The sequence below is a fragment of the Anser cygnoides genome, chromosome 2 (assembly GCF_040182565.1).
Source record: "Anser cygnoides isolate HZ-2024a breed goose chromosome 2, Taihu_goose_T2T_genome, whole genome shotgun sequence".
Lineage (NCBI taxonomy): Eukaryota > Metazoa > Chordata > Aves > Anseriformes > Anatidae > Anser > Anser cygnoides.
This window is the reverse complement of record NC_089874.1, coordinates 14,407,712-14,417,286: the sequence shown is the minus strand read 5'-3', so window position 1 is coordinate 14,417,286 and position 9,575 is coordinate 14,407,712. Positions and strand designations below refer to the sequence as shown.

General features: G+C 38.1%; 1 long non-coding RNA gene across 1 annotated transcript in view; it reads left to right on the top strand.

Annotated features, from left to right (window-relative positions):
* Window positions 1-1,038: 1,038 nt before the first annotated feature.
* LOC106045291 (uncharacterized) overlaps window positions 1,039-9,575 on the top strand; it is a 41,121-nt gene continuing 32,584 nt past the window's right edge. The window contains exon 1 of the long non-coding RNA XR_010829079.1: window positions 1,039-5,097. This is a non-coding gene — a long non-coding RNA (uncharacterized lncRNA). The remainder of the gene's footprint in view (window positions 5,098-9,575) is intronic.

Sequence of the window (9,575 nt, the reverse complement as noted above, 5' to 3'; positions counted from 1 at the left end):
TGTTGCTCTCTCAGCTGCTCCTTCCTCTCTGGCATCTTTCCACGGCAGATGGTGCAGCTGAGGCTGCATGGCCTGAGGCAGAGTGTTGCAGTAGCGTGCTGTTAGCTGGCTTAGCAAAAATAATTTGTTCCTTTTTTTTTTTTTTTTTTTGTTCTATCCATGCAGTATAACCTAGGGTCTAACTCTGGACTTACTGTTCTCCTTTGGTTGGATGCAGAGAGGTTTCAGACTGTAATAATGTCTACAGATCATACCATTTCTTGGCTTTGCATGTTGGTCTGACAGAAGGACAGCGTTAGCAATGATTCTTGGAGCAGTAAGGATCACTTGTCTGTCATATTTTCTTTTTCCCCTTTTCCCCCAAAATGAATTAACCAGGCAGACAGCCTGAACAGACAAATCCAAGAGCAACATTTTTACAATGGTCATGATATCTTGCGTTAGGTAACTTGCTGGAGCCTGTGCAAAACTGGATTCTTGTTGATCCACTGGAGTAGTCAAGGCCATGCACAGCTGCAATTGATGTTGTTAGCATTTTCTTTCTTCCCTACATCTGAGTCCAAGCAGGCTGAAAGTGTATTTCTGTGAGGCTAGTATTCCTAGTAATACTTTTGTGCACCATCACGTAATGGATCATTAGAAGATGACCTGCAGCAGTTCTCATTCAATAGGTGTTGGCTGCAAAGTGGGGAAGAAAGTTCTGGGACTCCTGTTCTAGAGCTGGATTTTTCATCTACATTTACATTTTTTCACACTTTTGGTAAATTTATATGTCACTCTGAGGCCTTCACATCTTATCTAAAGTTGATTTTACTTAGATCTTAAGTAGCGGGTTTAATTTTAAATACTCAATTATGCTTTTTTCTATTCAGAAACTACTAAATAGAAACTAAATTTCTCCAGGATGGTCTTCTAATTTGGACTCCACTTCTTTTCTCCAGAATGACTTTAGGAGTGTTAACATGATGTCACTAAGTTTGAGCAGTAGCAAAGCTGAGCCCCAAAGAAATATGCAGTCTGTCTCAGGACGTGTTGAGACATCCCCCTGCAGCTGTGATGGGCTATCAGCACATCTCCACCCTTTCACCAGAGGCAACCTCTTAGAGGCAACTTTGTCTTCAGACTTCAGTTATATATCATCTGTGCTCAACTAGTGTCAAAAGACCCAGGAGCTCTCTGCCTGTCTGCTGGGAACATTGATCCACTCACCACAGCTAAGTACAAGATACAAAGTCGTTTCTTCCCTTCCGTGTGCACTCTCTCTCTCTTAAAAAAAAAAAAAAAAAAAAAAAAAAAAAAAAAAAAAGCTGTCAGGATTTCAGAAGCTATGAGCAGCAGATCTTTGTGTACTTTAATCCATAAATAAACATTTCTTCTTTTGAACTTCATTAAAATTGGATGTGTTTTCCCTGTAAAACACTCCAGCATCCCTATCATTTAGACATATATGGTGATGAATATTGCAATTAATTTTTGTCTGTAGGAATACTTGTGGTCTAGAAATACTGAGTTTATGCCAGAAAAGTAAATAAGAGTCAGACAACAAGATATGTTGCTTATAACAGCAATTTCAGAGCATGATATTAAACTCTGCTCCTGCTGTTTTAACAGGATGGGCCAAATGCATTTGTGCTGTGGTGACCCAGCTTGCAGGAAAGTTGTGGAGGGGTGCATTTGGTTTGTCTTCTGCAAGATTATATCAGACTTTCTTTGGTAATACTTGTTGATGCATCACATTCATAACTCCAGCTTTTCCTTTTATGCCTTTGACCTGAAGAAAGGAATTCTTGCTTTTAAATGCTCATCAATCAGTGCTGCATAGTTAAGCTGATATAAAAGCTAAGGCTAAGCCAGTGTTAATTTAACCGACTGTAACATTACTGACAATATTCGTCAGCAAATGATTTTAATTAGACCAGCATAATGAGATCAGTAGATTAAGAATAAGCAAATGACTAAAACTAAAGAGTGAGTCTGATGACAAACAAGTCCTGATGAGAGTAAGGATGAAATTTTTGACAACAGTGTTTGAATAGCAAGTGGAAAAGGAGGGCAATCCTAATCATGTGAGAAATCACTTAAAAATAACACTGGTGCACTGGAGTGCTCTGTTGATCCACCTGATGTCGGGAAGGCTTGCAGAAGGTGAGCAAGTGCTGTGTAAACTTCCTGCATAGCCCTGCAAGTCAATAACACCGCTCCCTTGGCACTGGCGGAGATTGTTTGTGTACTTTCCTTATGTGCCATACGTGAAACCAGCACTGGGAACAGCTGGGAAAGGTTAGACTGAAGAGGCAGCAGGTACTTGTGCTGGGAGCGGGGACTGTGGAGGGGCAGGTAGAAAAGGACCTCTCGAAGTCTGTGGCTGCAATTAGGAACGTGGAGGGAAAAAAATGGGAGGAGGAGACAGGGAAATTTGCAGTATTATTTTAAGAAAGAAGTAAGAATAGAGACAGTATGAAAAGGAATATTTGGTGTTGGAGAATGGAAATGTTTCGGCTGAATAACTTGTCACTGCATTTCCCTTTCTCTCCTTACATAGATGCTTTGTTCTGATTTCTGATGAAGTATTCTGGCCCGTTTTATTTCTCGCTGCTTACCCATGGTCTTTCTGAGACCTGCTGGCAGAGGCAGGTTTTTGCAGCCTGCAGTGTTAATTCTGAGAAGTGTGAAGGAAACTGAGCGATGCTGGATGATGTGACTCACCTTGGAGAAGTCAGTGTTTTCTGGCTGAGTGAAAGTGGAAAGTTTCAGCCTTGCTAGTCCAGATGTTTTAATGGACATTGCTGCAGTAGGGAAACCCTCATCTGCACACCCCGCTCAGGAAAGAATAGGAGAGTAACAAGTTACATGCTAACATGAATGTTTAATGATTTGTGATAAAAAAATATCAGATGGTGAGCAAAATACTATGTTAATTAACTATGGAGTCCTAAATTCCCCAAAATGTAACATTCCAGCCAAATATGGCTGAAATATCAGCTGTCATATGATGAATATTTTAAAGAAGATTCTATTATACACCTAGGGGTTCATTCGCTTCAGTAATGAGGACAGTTACCTCTAGGGAAAGGAAGCTATATTATGCTTGCCACTTAACCAGGGGCTGGTTTGACAGGCATCAGCTCAGAATATATGTGTATATATAGGGAATCACAGCTGCTTGTCTCTATCTCACCGAGCAGGAAATGTTGTGCTGTACAATACTTTGGATTTCTATCTATGGATTTGTGCATGGCACTGAGTGGGATTCAGACTATTTTTATTCCTGAGTCTGATTGTCGAGGTGGAATCCATCACCTACTAAATATTAAATCAGCAGTTTTTTTTTTAAAGAGCAACACTGTCTCTGCTGACTTGAACATCCTTATGTGGCCCAGAGGAAAAGAGAAACAAAGACAAGATGAGAAAACTATCATCCTTTGCATTCTTCTTAATATTAATGATTTCTCTAAAGTTTTCAAACTGCTGAAGACAAAAAGTGAGACAGAACTTTCACATGGTTAGGAAATGACCCAGGTGAAAAAAAAAAGCATTCATTATAAAAACAGCAGTGAAACTTTTGGAGTTGAATTACTAGTTGGAAGAGAAAAAAATCAACATCAACAGATTATTTTTTTACACCAGCTTTGTTTAATTGCTTCCAAAGAAACATAGCTGAGATTTATTAGGAATGCATCTGTTCAAAATTATTTGAAGAGTTTCATGCAAATATAATTTTTCAGATTTTGCACTGAGTACTGCTTCTGAAAGTTAATGTTTGTAAATGCTGAAGTTTTGAGATATCTGCCCAACTTACATGGTATTGTCCATCTTGCCACAATGACTGGCAGTTGATATAATAGGCGATACCCGAAGGCAGCAATCTGTGAGGTTTCAGAATGAGTGTTTCTAGTATACCTGTAGGTTCCTATATCAATATTCATTGTGCACCACTGCACAAATGAAAGCCCATCTCTCTCACCCTTAAAGTGTCTGCACAAAAAAACACTTTTATGATAATGAGCAAGCGAAATGACAAAGGCATGATAAATGTTGGCACGTTTTTTGTTTTTACATCCTGCAAAATATTAACACGATCACTTCAGTTCCAGAAATCAAAATGAATAATTGTTATGACAATCTTCTAGATGCAGTAAAGGTTCTTAAAAAGTTCTGTTTGCTAGCTGCTAAGATGGAAGCTTACTTTTTATTTCACAATTAAGACCTCTGATGGCCTACCAAAATGTACTGGATGTCCTGGCATTTTAAAAGGCACACCACATCCCATTCTATGTTAGAAGAATTACAGTGCTTTGACTAATTTCAAATAATTCTTCTTGTTTAGCCAGCTGAATTATTTAGGTTGCAGAACAGAAGTGATTTATTCTGATGCCTTTTGTTAAAGAAACTGACCCTTCAATACAATACAGGGACAAAATGAAAATACTTATTAAATTGATGCTTTTGCATAATTCACATGCATTTTTTAAGATCATGTTACATATTCATCAGTTTGTATTACTTACAGAGTTGCTGCCATGAATGCTGTGTAAATACGTGAATATATCAACTGCTTTGTGAGGTTGAGGGGAGGCAAGGAAAAAGGAAAAAAAAATTCAAGGATGAGAAAGGGGTTGGAGTAAGTGAGACTAGGAGTTAGGAAGAAGTCTGAGCTATGTAGTTCCCTGTTTCTACATATGAATATTTAGAGCTTTGAGGATTCTAAAATTAATTTATTATTTTAAATGGGATTATCCTTCCCTGTATAACTCTTGGTGTGTATCAGGAGTTTTGATCATTTTTTTTGATGTTATTAAAAAGCTAATAGTTATTCTTTTTTACCTTGAGATAAGGGTTAAATAATCTTAAACTGATCGGGGAGCATGAAGTTCTTTGCAATCCTATCTGTTCATCCATTACTTACAGTGCTTTTAATTGTGAATGAAAATGAGAATATTTAAATAAAAATGTTTTGTGTTCTGATTAAATATATTTCTGGATTTTGTTTTAGATCTGTGCCCTGTGTGACGTGATGTCCTGACATGTTAGTGATGCAAAACCATAACATAAAGCTATGTCAAGATCTGGGAAGTCTGAGGAAGTTAAATGGGGCGTGTATGTGTTTTTCTTTTTTCCCTTTCCCTCTCCTTCTCCTCCTCCTTTTTGCCCATCACTTTCCATAAATAATGGTTTCTTCAGATTGTGATCAAAAATAGGTGAATATGTCGCTTTATTTGCATAGTGGTAATAGTGAACTGTGAAAAGGGGTTTTTGGAGTAGTAGGCAAATGTCTGCACAAAGCCAGTAATTTCATCCCAAAAGTCTGTAAAAATTATTCTACAAGGTGTTTAGTTTAAAAAAGTTTGAGTCCACAGTGATACAAAGTTGGTAGCAACACTGAAAATCCAATCCTGAAAAATTATTCTCTCTCTCTCTCAAACATATTCCATGCTGACCTATTATGACAGACTCCCTAGCCCTCTGACACATCTTAGATTTGGTTTTCTAAGAAGATGTAAGAGAATAATTTTTAGTTGGTGTGTAGGAGTCAGATACAGGATCTACAACTTCCAGAAGGCCTGAAGGTCCTCTGCTGTCTCTAGGTAGGGTTCAGCAACATCGCAGCTGCCTCCAGTGGCCAAAATGGAAACGTGGAACTTCTACAAGAACCTATCTATTATACCATTATATATATTATACTGTTCTGGGAGCACTCGTGTATATATTTTATACACGCATAGTTAGGCGTGCTATTACTCAGCAGTTGGTTTAATACTCAGACTGAGTGTTTTTTACTTGTTGTGTAATGGGCAAGAATCAGTGACTGTTGCTAATCTTATCTAATCTCTACAAGATCCTGTGGAAGGAAATAAGCAAGTGGTTGGAATGTGCTGCTACCAGTCATAATGAAGACTTCTTGAAACAATGGGAGATTCAGGGGACGTGAGCTATTGACATGGCAGGCTGCACTTGAGAAAGCTCTGAATGTTGAAAGGAAGATGGTTGGGCATAAATTTATAAGTTCCCCCCCCCCCATGCCCCCAAAGGCCTCAGCATGCACCTTACACTGCCATGGTCTTGTGTAGGAGCTGGATGGCTGACGTGCTCTCTGCCTGAGCTCTGTAGAAGGCTTATTTAATTGCCACGTGTACCTATCCCCTGTTAGGCTCTTAACTGTCTGCTCATTTTTCTTCCCAACTACTGGGAAGAACAGAAAATGGGTTTTCTGTTACAACCACTGATTTTAGCCAGGAGCAGCTGGAATGACAGAAATCTATAAAAGGGGCTCATGGTTGGAAGTAGAGCGCTACATGCTGAGTGTTGCCTGCCAGCGTTTTACTTGGATTTTAAGTGCAGGGGGGGAGGAAAGTAAGAGTCCTCATCTTTGTTTTTAATTAATGCAGACACCATTTTCATTCTGAAGTGTCACACACTGGAAATCAAAGAAGCCTTGTATAAATAATAATAAGAAAAAAAAAAAGGTTCTCTCGATTAGTAATGGAAAACATTTTCAAACAAGATCTACAGAATTACGGTAGGGCTGGCACTTCCTCAAGGTGAAAGTCTCTCAAAATCATAACATAAATTATTGATTTGTCCAAGTCTCTTCTCCATAGGAGATTTACAATCTCATTTTCATAGTTGTCTTAAGGAGGGAGGGGGAAGAGATACTTATCTAGGTCAGAATGAAAGCGTCTGATTTTTACAAAATAATAATACAAACCTATTTTAGCTAAAGTGAGTTGCTGTGCTATGAAATTATGGGGCTGTCTGCTCTGACATTTGTATAATGTGAGGGAAAACTCCATTTAAACAAATAGATTTATAGCTGTGCTAATGTAATCAGAGCCACAGTGTATCACACCTTAGATACAAAGAAAGATTATTGTGAAAAGTAAGCAAGATATGTAAGGAAGCTGTCTGGCTTTCTCTGAGTATTTGTGTTGATAACAATTGGCTTCACCTGAAGAGAACTCCACAAACAAAGAGCAAAAGGTGGAAAGTAAGAGGATTGTGGCAAATTACAAGTAAGAAAGATACAAATCTGTCTCTTTCTTGCTACTGCCTTGATTCCAACACAGTAGTATATGGGTCTAGCAAATAAAGAACAGGAAACTTCAGTGTAAGGATAAATAAGGTAGCATGGCGTATCAGAGAAGGTTTGGAGTTCTTGGAGAGCTTACTGAGTACTTTTTTATAAAGGAAAATACATTGTGTTATCATGACTGACTTCAGTGTGAGCAATGAGATATAAAAGGACATTTTACTACTGCAATTAGAAGTATAGGTTAAATGACTAGCGATATATGCACTGTGACATGCACTTGTGAATGTTCTTCATTTGTAAAAAGGGCTAATGTAGAAAAGAACTGGGGGATTTAAGAAAAATATTAGATACTCCAAAAGACATTTCTACAATTTAGAAAGAAGTCCGTGTCTTAAACAAACAAACTAAAAAACTTCAGGATGTACAAAAGAGCACAGAAGCAGTTAGATAACTTCATAAACAGAATAGTATTTAGTAATGAATAAGCTGATATCAATGAATACAAAGTAGATGTTTAAAGTTATAGAAAATTGGTAAGGGAAGAAAAATCAGAAAAGGAAAAATCAATGACTAGTACAGTTAAGGGCTGGGAGAAAGTTAGTCACTTTCATAACAAAAAGAATCCTAAAAAATGTTGTTGGTCTATTAATACAGGAGATGGTACTGATATCATTGACAAAAAAAAAGGCACAGGAGGAAAAAAAAAGTATTTGTCCATATTGGTGAAATTTAAGAAATGGTAAGGGAGAGTAGTTACTGTGTTTGGCTTTTATGAACTCATGACACATATCTGAGATTTTAAGAAACTGAGGCTGAAGAGATTTTTCAATCACCAGTGATATTTATAGATGTGTCAGTCTGCTGGGAAAGTTTTGAAGGACTGCAAGATTTAAAATATTTTAAAATGCTATTTAAGTACCATTTCTCAATGTTTAAAGGTTTAGGTTACTTAATGCCTGACTTCAATACCAGGTGAACTTTTTAGAGTGCATCAATTAACAAATAAACAGGGGTAATAATGCAATTAATGTAGTCAGCATGGATTGGAAGCCTGGAAATCTTCTCAAAATCACTTTTTAAATAAGATTACAATTTTGTTTGATAGATTTCTCAAATGTGTGTTGCTTAGTACCCAATTACATTTTGATGAAGATAGGAGAAAGGTACAAAATTATTATGCTTGATTACTAGGTTTCAAATTACAACTGTAAGTGAAAAATTGTTACCAGGCAAAGATACCTCTGTTGTGCTCCTGCAGGGATTAATTCCTGCCCCATTCTGGTTATGCTTATTCTGAAGAAAAAATTAAATTATCGCTAATAAAGGATGCAGAGAGCTCAGGGTCTGGGAAAACACCAACTAAGAATAAGAAAGCATACAAGCAGTTGGAAACAGGCAACTTTATTTTGGAAGAAAGACTAGAAGCCAAGCGTACTAGAAGAGGGATTGTCCAGGAGCAGTCACTCTGAAGACAACTAAGGGAGATATAGGATGACTGCTCCTGGGTTGAGCCCTTGGCAACAGCACTAACATGGTCTTTATGTAAGCAGGAGTATAGGCCCTGTACCAGGCTTTTGTATGTTAATTTCAGGGATATAATATTCAGTTGTATTCACAGTTCAGGGAGGATAAACTGGGGAAGTTTTAGGAAAAAGAAAAAACTAACAAGTAAACCCAAATGCTGAAAGAGTTGGAAAACTTACTTTATAACCCAATGGGAACAATGTGGACTTCCTGTCTCCAGACAGGCTGTTCAGTTTTGGGACTGCTTGTGTGCTGACTGTTCCATCTCTATTGCAGGTTGAACCTGAACCTAAGATTACTGCATTAGAAAATAAATAACTAATATAAAAAGAAGAGTGAAAGGAAAAAGGATTTCATTTTAACTTAGAGAAAACCAAATTACGGCAAGTAGGGAATCCTGCTTTGGTCTTAGTCTTATGACTCAGTCTCTGCTATGGCACTCCCTTGTTGCTCCTCCCCAGCTGGTTACTCTGCTGGCAGAGGAACTGAAGTCAGTGTTGCAGGTGCAATAGGCAGAATTAGGAAATACTTTTCTCGGCCACATACAGATATTGAGGGAACTACTGTATTGCAAAAGGCAGTGTTGTATCCTCTTTGGGATACAACAGTTGTCAGGCATCTGAAATACAGCCTCAATTTTTTGGCAGTTTTTGGAGAAGAATAATGGCCCTGTAATAGGGATACTTGAACAGATCTTTGCAGATCTGCCTTTATTACTTGGCTTTGCCCCAGATTTCTGGTGTACTTTTTGGATGAATCAGTTTGGGTATACTCGTAGAATGCTCTGTAGTCTCAGCCCCAAAATGGAGTTCTGGAGCATGAGGCAGAAAAGCTGCACGGGGACTTCGTCTATCTCTACGCAATGTGAGGCAGGTAGTTACTACAGGTGACAAGAATTAAATGTATACTCACATGAAAACTGCAGATTAAATGCTGAGATGGCAGCTGTGTCCAAAGTAACAGTGCCTTCAGAAAGCAGCTTGATCTGCATGGACTGTAAGCTTCCTTGCAAACGTTGTCC